Below are 11,289 nucleotides of genomic sequence, written 5' to 3' on the forward strand. Positions count from 1 at the left end.
ATATATATATATATATATATATATATATATATATGAAGAGTTTGTTTGCAAAAACCGATAAGTCCATATTTGCCAAATAGAGATATTTGCGATTAAAGGTCAAGAAAAATAAAAAGAATAATAAGGAAAAATTTGCTTCTTTTGACCATAACTTTAAAAATATACCTTTTTATGGAGTGACCAATATATCATTTAAAAGGTATTATTTTGTACTTTATGACAGAGATCGTACTTCAAAATCTTCAAAAATGGACTTATCGGTTTTTGCAAACAAACCCTTCATATATATAATATTCATATTATATTATGTTACATATTTCTACATAGCAAATTATTTTGATGCAGTTTCTTAATCTCTTTCGTGGAAAGACAGTTACATAACTGCCGTATGGTTTTACAAATACGGCTTGAATGTCAAAGAACCATATTATGACGTCTATGCAGTATCCCATATCTCATGTCATGACCTTCCTAGCTATCTAGTTTTTATAATTGCAAAATTCCATTTCTGTTTTTGCCGTCTTCGTAACATAAATATGATTATGAGATTTCCGTCTTATATTGGCTTAATTTATCATGATGTTGGTCAATAATTGTTCTATGCATGCTTCAAATGCGGTGATATTGTATTTTATGGTATAGGCCCTAACACCCTCGTGTATATACACGCGTACTGCATCTCAAACAATTATTATAACACATTACTCTTGCAAAGGAAAGCTATTGCATAGTTACTGGCAATGATGGCTTTTGCGAGCAAAGACATTCCTCCTTCGCAGAACTGAAGATATCAAATGCAACTTATAACCACTGATATTATCATTATTCTTGTTGATATAATTTTGTCTCCTTTACACAGTGAACAATGAATTGTTATATTTGAAGAGTTTGTTCGCAAAAACCGATAACTCCATTTTTGAAGATTTTAAAGTACGGTCTCTGTCATAAAGTACAAAATAATACCTTTTAAATGATATTGGTCACTACATATAAAGGGACATTTTTGAAGTTATGGTCAAAAGAAGCAAAAATTCTCTTACTATTCTTTTTATTTTTCTTGAGCTTTAATCGCAAATATCTCCATTTGGCAAATATGGACTTATCGGTTTTTGCGAACAAGCTCTTCATTTCATGACATTGTTTTAGCTTAATTAAGACGTTCTTCTGTTCATTAGTAGACGGAAATCTAATTATCACTTACACACATGACATCGTAACCACAACTGCAAGCCCTGATATGGAATTTAATTAGACATTACGATCCGCACATATCAAATTCTCTTCCTTGTCACGATGTTATATTCCGTGTACTCATTAAAGAAAATTGTGAAAAGTTCGTTCCTTGTAAATATTAATGTTAGCTGGGCATGTCACGAAACATGCTCCGAAACAGAAGCCCCGAAGTTGTGATTCCATTGAGACAGTTTCATAAGGAGTATGATAGTCCGTGATATATACACCGAGAAATCACGACTTATGTACAAAAAACCCAAAATCTTACCTCCTATCCTTAATCTGTGTATTAGACAATGTTAGGGCACAATCTTATTTCTAACAGCCTCGATCAAATAATCCGCATGTACTTTCATTATTTTACTGTATATTTACATTTGCCCATAGGGCTGGAAATACATCCAGCCTCGTATCGTTTGTTTGACATTGTTTCCTATGGTTACAATTTATTCCGATTTCTGAAGGTTCGTTATTCCAAAGGTGTGTAATTCCGAAAATCGTTAGTTAATTCGAAGACAATAATAAGATTCTTTATTTCGGAGGTACGTCAGTCACACTTTTCTTCTTCTTGTGTGTGTGTTTGCGCGCGTGTATGTGTGTGTGTGTGTGTGTTTTCATTTTCGGACCAACCAATGTTAACGAACCTTATTCAATTCCAACATCTATCATGTCTATAGGTATACGGTATTCCGGAATAATAACACCAACCTTCGGAACAACGAACATTACCGTTTTGTTTTGTATATTTATAGTAAAATTAATACTCCTTGAGAGCAAATCATGTTTTATAATGTCAATCTGATAAGATATCATTCCATGTTACAGTGGGTATGGGAATGCCAGTCATATTTTTTTTTCCTTTCGCTACTTATTTCGAAGGCTTTATACTTAGTATAGGTCTACTAAGTAAAAAAAAAAATGAAGTTCCAATCAAAAGCAGCAATTTGGGGAAATGACCGAACCATGCCACTACAAGAACACTGGAGTAAAGCATTATAGTGAAGTGAACTAGAGGTGGGAATAAGGTAATTACGAAACATATATGAATACTATAGATATCGCAGCAACCCGCCATACCATGGTATTACATACAGCCTACCGCTCCTTAATCCCACTCCCACAAAAAAAGCAAATGCGTTCTGCCAGCCCTTCTCTTTGTGGTATCGTATTGGACCCTACAAATCATAAAGACTTCTGCCAAATCAGCGCCAAAGTGACAAATAATTACACGCTGATGCGCACTAGCTTCCAGTAGATGATATTATTCAAACTAGTACAAGGACACTGGTGTGAATACATTGCTTCTTAATCTGCAAAAAGAAAAAGAAAGAAGACGGAAGAAGCGGATGGATTAATGATAATTTGTCATATATTTTGATGTTGTACTGAAAATTTAGAAGTTGTGGTTCAGAATGGGGAGAATGAGAAGGATGTCAACCACGAGTATTTGTTGAAGTTCATCATCTGCCATGAACACCGAACTAGCTTATCACTTTACCAGGGAGCAGTATAATTTCTGGCATACGGTATAGATTCATTTCATCTTGGTTTATTATAAAAGTAATACAGCTTCACCGACACTATCGCAATTACGGAAAACTAGAGAAAGGGTATTAACCGCTGTTCCATTTGTTAAAGAAAATAATCTAGATAAATGAGGAGGTGAAATAAAATGAAAAAAAAAATTAAAGACAAATAGATGATTTCATAAGACAGGAAAGCAAATTGTTGCGACACAAATTGTCGCTCCCTGAAACGAGAGACAAATGGTGCAGGGAGCTGATGGCACAATTGTTGCCCGCCCTCGAAGTACATAATTGGGGAGGGGGGGGGGTAATATCATTCTTGATATTGGCATTGGAATATACCAACACATAACTGACTTGACTACATCCATGCAAACAAGCCACGTAAAAAGTCACCTTAAGGTGTAGAGGAAGTGTGTATGTGCGCGCGCACATGATACTTGAGTGTCCGTTTGTGTGTGTGGGTGTGTGTGTGTGTGTGTGCGTGCGTGTGAGTCTGTGTGTGTGTGTGTATGGAGCAGTGGATGATGTGAGGGGTGGTTTAATGGAATGGAGCGTGTGTATGTGTGCGTATGTGCGTGTGTGTTATTGTATGATTTTGTAAGGATATAAAAATTATGTTGGAGGTGGTATAACCATTATGAGGATTTGTGTGTTTGTTTGTTCAAGTGCTTCCACCCCAACCACACAATTCGTAATGCATCTTTACATTATTTTCTGCAGCTTTAAGATAACCGCCAACGACATTTTGTGCAGTTACGCTTCATTTTACCTGCACAGAGTGTCGCCACTGACATCAAAAATTGGGATCGCACGAGCAGCAAATTCGTGTCCAGGTGACAATTTGTGCAAGGGCGACAATCTGTGCCGCAACAAAAATCCTTTTTCGTACTGAAGTGGCTGACAAATTGTGTTCAATGATTTAGACTTTAGTCACCATGCCATTATGGCTATCAATACATTTAGTTGTCTCTTCAACCGACTGTTGGTTTGATTTCATCAAATTATTTTACAAGGTAATGCAAACCGATGAAAACACAACAACCACCCCAACCTCCTTATCACGATATATGAAATGTCACTTACAGATAACTGTCAAATGTACAGAATTTTCGAAATTCTCGAAATTCTTCAGAAGCACGTGACAAACGTAAAGGCCTTCATCTGCCAACTTCAAGTCGGTGATGGCAAGGCTGAAGTTCTTGTCAAATTCGAATCCCTCCTCCAAGCTCTCAAAATTCCCATCGCTAAATTTAGCCTTGGGAACCGGCTGATATAAGGCGCTCTCCTTGACCCAGGCCACAGCTGCAGGCTCCCCTTGAAAGTGACATGGCAGTCGGATATCTTCCCCTTTCCATCCCCGAATGGTGGAGACAGTGTTGACCACTGAGAATGAAACGACAGAGATTTCAATATCAGCAAATGTTTTGATCTCCTCACGAAACTTCGATTGTTTCCTGAAAAAGATAAGTTACAAAATGAAAAATCTGAAATGATGTTGCATTGAGTCTGCCATAAAACTTTTCCCATAATCCAGTGAAGTGGTCAGTAATCCGTTTAGCGGTAGTCTGGGTGCCAAAACCAGACTTTGGGCCTAACCTTGTTTTATCGTCCACCCAATGATTGTTTGCCTTCCCCTATTTCTAAAGTGCCGAATCTAAATCTGGGTGGTGCATCTCTTACACATTCTTAAGGGTTTTGATACATTCAAGTTTGGTTTAAATATGGCCGCCAAAATCTGATAGTACTATCTTCTCACAAATTGTCAAAAAAATTGAAAACAAAAAATATCATTTATTTTGACCTTTTTCTTGGGTTCTGAATTCTCCTCTGGATGATGAAACATGTGCAAACTTGAGGACGTTAAGACATTCAAGTTGGCCACCAAAAACTGCCTTCTCTATGATAAAATAATTATTATAGAAAGACCTGATAGTTTCACCCTAATCATGCGAACTGAATCCGAATCTGGATGATGTAACTCTTGCGCCTCCGAGAGTTTTGAGATATTCAGCATGGAAGGGAAATTTTTTTTTTTTTTTCAAGTAAATATATGAGCATCTCCTAATAGATGATGAAAAATAGAAAATGAACGGATGGTTTAACTCTCTTTTCGGGATACCGACTCCGAACCTGGTTAAAGCAAATCTGACATCATTAGAGTTTTGAAGTATCCAAGATGGCGGACACAGAACTGACATTCCAATATAAGTATTTCCTTATTAAAGGTTAATAGATTGAAACGAAATTGATGGTTTCATTCTATTTCGAGGGTGCTGAATCGGAATCTGGTTGATGCAACTCTTGCATCCTTGAGGGTTTTCAGATTATCACTGCCCTGGTCAGGGTCCACATTGATTTGACCCGTTCCTTGAGGCCCCGTCACGCTAGAACGAATGCCCAATGACTTCCCAACGAATTTGTAAATCTTAATTTCTGCATCCCTTGCTGTAATACTAGAAAAGTTGGTAACGTGTTTGACGTTATTTGTTTTCATTAGCTTTTCGCAAGGATTTGCAGTGAAACACTGGAGATTTCCGACATGTTCAAAATCACGTTTTTTACTTGCTTTCTCTCAGACCAGTGCGCTTTCTTCACTCGTTCTTGTAAATAATTGTCACTACATTTTTGCATCTCTAGAAATTGTTATGCGTTTTCCGTTACCATAATTGTTCAAACTTTGCAAGTGTTCAGCTTGTGTGATGTTACAGGTGAAAAGTGGAAAGAAATGTGAAATAAATTAGAAACTGTGTCTTAACTTATAAAGTCTGAATCAATTAAAATGACATATATTTCCACTTCCACTTAAATCATGACACAAAATGCACATATTACAAAGATGATACAGCTAAAGCAACATAACTGGTAATGAATCACATTAAGAACTGTTTAAAACAAGACATATATGTATGTTTAAAAGAGATCACTTGTTTTGAAGTGACCAATACCACCTAGTAGGTGACGCTGAATCATAAATCACTATAGTCTTGGCCTTTTGTGAATTTGTAGTGAGCCTTGTTCGTTTGCTTCATTGAAATGTAGACATAAGTTGCGAATAACTTTCTTGCCCAACCCCTGTGGTGACTCCTGAAAAAGTAATACAGAAAAAAACTTTGATGCTCACGTCCACATTGGCACCTTGGGTAGATTAATGAAACAAAACCTATGAAATTTCATTAAAATGGAGTTTTAAGCATCATGAAACAAAACGCGGCTATACATGTGCAAGTAAGAAAAGGTGATACTGCCATTGCTAAAATATTTCCCATGTACCTATACCTACAAGGCCTCACTCAAATTCCAGTTATGAAAATATCATAAAACCAAACTTGAAATGAAATACAATACATTCTTAAAAATGATGTTTCTACATCGGCATGTTGGTTAGATGATTTTTGCAGTAATGAATTTAAGGAGGGGTGTAATTTTTACATAATTTACAGGAGATAATAATCTTGTATAAATGTACGTCAAGTACAAATCAATAGCAGAGCTGTCACTCAACGAAATGATTAAGTAAATTATAAATGAAATAGAAATAGCCAAATACACTTTCGGGGGAGGGAGAGAAGAAAAAAAAGCTAGCACATGGTAGCAGCAGCAGTTGGCAGCTATGCGTCCCGTCCCCATCACGTCGCACGAATGCTGCAGGGCAGCAATTTTCATGATTATAGTATATACGAGTACAATTTATTCGTACCAAGTCAAATAGGTCCTACTCCCATTGCAGGATCGTCGTTGCAGTGAATGCAATCATGATAATGTATGCTTGCAAAAACATCCACACATATATTGAAATATGACTGTGCATTGATATCAATGGACAGTCATGGTGCTTTGGAACCAGCTTTACGTCGGCAGTTAGGTTCCACATTTTCGGTCAAATTTAAACCCTCTGTACAGACATGACAGAATTTGGACTTTACATAGGAACCAACAATAATGTATATTTGAGTGTGTGCTTACAATGATCCCGAGCAATAGACATTGTTGCTCTGTTGACTAGGCTTCCGGGCCTGGTTTTATAAGAATAATTATATCGATTTTAAATTTTCTTACCACACAGGCTGCCATCGACTTCATCATACCAACTTTAAAATCAATTGTAATTCTTCATGAAACAGGGCCCTGGTCTCTTGCTCCAAGACACATGGATGCTTTACAATTTATGATGGATTGTCCTGAGCACTGCTAGTCTAAATTCATGGTAAAGGGTGAAATGCATGCACATTTTTTAAAATGGACTTCGATACACTGCATTTCAGGATGATTAAAGACTACCTGCTGTGATAGTGGAATTCCTCATGAATGATAAAGCATTCAAACACTGGCCACCACCAAGGACCATTGTCTGGGCGTTAGCAACACACATCCGTACCAATTCACCCCTGTGCAAAGATAAAGTTTTGTACAGAGGGTTGAAAAAAGAGCTAAATCTGAAACCTAACCTAAAAAAATAATTTTGAATTATTTTCATGAATATGAACCAAATTGTACACTATTAAGCTATTGCTCATATCAATGCCAGTGTTATCTGATATGTAGTTTTGAAAATATCAAAGATCAAAAGTGGGATTTTTTGTAACACCCGGTACAACATAATTATAGTCACTAAGACAACATTCACGTCTTGCGCAGTCATGATTGTGCTAACACGTTTGTTCCAAAAGGTACTAAATAAAAAAAAATGATAGAGAGTATGAATGCTCCTACAATCAGTGTAAAAGAAACGGAGGTTTTTCCTGAGCACATTTTCCTTATCTCTAATAGCGTTTTAATATGAGACATAAAATCATAGCAAGGAAACACTTTAGAAACACGTGATATAAGAAATCAAGTTTTCACCTTGTCATCAAAAGTGGATTTAGCACCTTTTGGAATGACCATTGCAATTAACATTTATGATTAATTTCCGGATAAATTTCAGGTAAGTATCTTTTGCCATTTTAATTTTTCAGCATTACAATACTTTGTTGGGCTGATTATGTTTAAAATTTGTCACATTATTATCTTTATCATTACTTGATTGGCGTATTATATACTCTTAAGGCCTATTCCGAGCATTCCTTGCGTTCAGAATGCTAGGTGATTTCTTTTTTTATTCTTTCATAATCATACATAAAACGCAATCAAAAAGGTTGCAAAAATGACATTTAACTTGTTGATGTACCGTTTCATTTCCTATAATGTGCATCTTATACCATTGTACTTTCCATATATTCTTCTTTACCAAAATGAACTTCCTAACTTAATAGTTTTTTTTTTTTCAACTGATCTTAGATTGGGAAGAAACGACAAATACTTGCTAAGTGACCTTTTATATCACAAGAAAATATTCGGTACAACAAACAAATCAATAACAAAGACAAAGAATTGTCTGTCCGTGTTTTTTTTTTTTTTGGGGGGGGGGGGTTGATTTTGTGTGTGTGTGTGTGTATGTGAGTTGTTGTTGTTTTTTTTTTCCAGTGCAGGTTTGCCCATACGAGGGCGAAAATCGTATGAAAACTATTATATTGAATGAATTCTTGCGACTATTTTCATCTTTATGATTACTGCTATGATAATCATTTTGGGTATAAAGAGTGCATCAAATCCATAATATATCTGCCATCAAATAGACGGGTTCTTTTTTGTGTGTGTGCATTTTTTGTTTTGTAATTCTACAACCAAAATAATAAAAAAACAAAGTTTGTATTATTCCTATTTCCGTTTTCAATTTCTACAAACAACATTGTTAAGATTAGCGTTTATGTTTCACTTCATAGTGACTATACAAAGCAACCCCTCCCCTAATGCATGCATCCAGCCTCCTAAGGTCATAATGATTCGGAATTTGAAAAAGCTCAAGTCATGATCGTTTTCTCCATGCAAACATGGGCAGCAAGGCACCTCATCGGGATGTTCTACAATTTTTATAGCTTCAGTACCTTAGATTTGGATCAGTTAATTCTATGACTAGAATTTATATTCAATACGATTTATATGCAATATAGCTTCACATCTTTAACGCTTTCTCTGAATAAGTGAACAGAATAAGCAAAACTATGGTACATGTATACTCTGTTAAGTAGGTTTTGAGTACATTTCTTGATATTAAAGCGAGTCTACATCTCTTTAAAGAAGTTGAATACCCGTACCTCGTAATAAAAACATTTTAAGAGTTTGTTTGCAAAAACCGATAAGTCCATTTTTGAAGATTTTGAAGTATGGTCTCTGTCATAAAGTACAAAATAATACCTTTTAAATGATATATTGGTCGCTACATATAAAGGTACATTTTTGAAGTTTATTTGATCGCAAATATCTCCATTTCATTTTGGCAAATATGGACTTAGCGGTTTTTGCGAACAAACTCTTCATTTTTATGATTCACTTAGATGTTTAATAAGACTTTGGATTCGCTGCACAAGTAGACCATGGATATATTCTTCCGTAGCACGTGCAGCAATCGCATATTACACAGCTGCGTCTGATCTGAAGGGTAATTTTGTTTGTTGTTTTTTTCTTTTTCTTATCTCTCCATGCTGTTCCAAAAAGTTAACGAAATCTTACTCCACTCGAAAATCTAAAATCTGATTGCGGATATTTTTATTCCCTTGGAAAATGATTTTCCAAGGGAACTAATTTTCATTGACTGGTCTGACGTTCATAAAAACCATCAAGTCGATGAATCATTTGAAAAAGTATCTTTTTTAGTTTACCGTTGAATGCTCTTCTGATTCAGTGATATTCAAATAACACCAATTACAAAAACACCCAAATCTAACTTGGAATAAGAAGTCGACGATATTACATCGAATCAATGGGGAAAGGGTCAGTTGTTTTATAGATACAAGGTAAATGCATCTGAAACAAACTGAGCGAAAATATGACACTGTAACCGGAATGAGCTAACCGGCACTGGATAAAGCAAAAAGATGATGATTGAATTATGATACACATCATTTCTATGCAGCACTGCGTATTTATTAACAAATTTCAGTGATATCACTCGGTTGAGACCTGATAGTGCTAACTTATATAAAATCATGCTATTGAAAATAGTTACACTTACCTTCTGCAGTGGGATCACAGAACACGGAAGCAATAAATGTTATCAAGAGACCGAGGACGGACATGTTATCCATCATAAGACGGAGACAAATTATTTAAAAGTGCAGAAATGTTTTACCAGAAATGTCCGACAAACTTGTGATAGGAATACAGTAATCACATTCCTCAAAAAGGTAGCAATTTTAGAGCACTTTCCATGCAATGGACCCTTCGAGACAAGCGCAATTCCTTCCTGAAAATAGCAAGTGTGAGGAAACTGTGACGCTCTTATCCGCGACGTTAAGCTGTTCGCTTATATACCCTATGTCGCAGAATGTGAAGCATAAAAATCATACCCTGTTCAAAAGCGAATATTATTCAAGTTCACTGAAGCATATATAATGTGGCGTCTGTTCGTATGCGCATGTTCGACAACACATAGTAATGATTTAGGGTGAAGCACACGGCACGACATTACAATTTTTGCGTTTCAGAAAAGGCTGCTACTTTCTTCAGCGGCCAAAGTCCAAACTGAAATGCACTTCTTTCAGAAGACCCTATGCGGTTTGGGTGCGTTTAACGGATTGTAATGATGACGTTGACTGGCACTGTATAGGTCATCAAACCTGCAAGTCTAGGTATGCTTTGAAAGCAAAATTTTCTGCATAAAAACATGGTTTTGAAACGCACTGTAGTATGTCAAGATGCGATTCAAAACTGCACTTTTCTAGGTACAGTATAAGGTTTTGACAGTCTTATAACAAATCCAACTTTAATCTCAAACACGATTTATGACGTCACTGCAGTTGCGTTGCATATAAATGCGTTATACAGTACGGCCTAGATTATCTGGCCACTTCGAGACTCACGCCTCCGGATAATCGATTTGGCTCGATTAAAGAGCGATATACTCAAATGCAGCACTTTCTAGTGTATCATGCTGGGGGGTATACACATGTCATTACCAATTTACTATCATGATTATCTGTATGGCATTCTCATGTTAACTTCACAAATTGAAACAGAAATAAATCAAAATATAAGTGAAATATAAGTGAAATATTCCTTCATGTATTGTTGGTTTGATGAATATTGACAAACAATCAGATCGATCTTGCCACTCGTCGAATACTGCTGCTGCGATGTGCTGTAACCACTGCCGGGTATGTGCACCCAGTGCCAGTGACAAACACGGCACCAGTCATTGATATTGTCTACATTCCGCTGTGATGATTGCGAATATGTCCCGTCATGTTTTCGCACGATAATGGGTGAATTTTTATTTGTTTCGAGTGAGATTTGGCACTAAAAAATAGGTGCCTACATGAAAACAACAAAAGAGTGTCATCCACTCGACATCCGGATAACAGAGAATGCAGATAATACTGTAGGCCTATATAACTATTATTGTTATTATTATTATTATCATTATTATTATTATTATTATTATCATTATTATTATTATCATCATTATAATTATTATTAATAATTCATATCT

Source organism: Diadema setosum, chromosome 4, assembly GCF_964275005.1.
Source record: "Diadema setosum chromosome 4, eeDiaSeto1, whole genome shotgun sequence".
NCBI classification, from domain to species: Eukaryota; Metazoa; Echinodermata; class Echinoidea; order Diadematoida; family Diadematidae; genus Diadema; species Diadema setosum.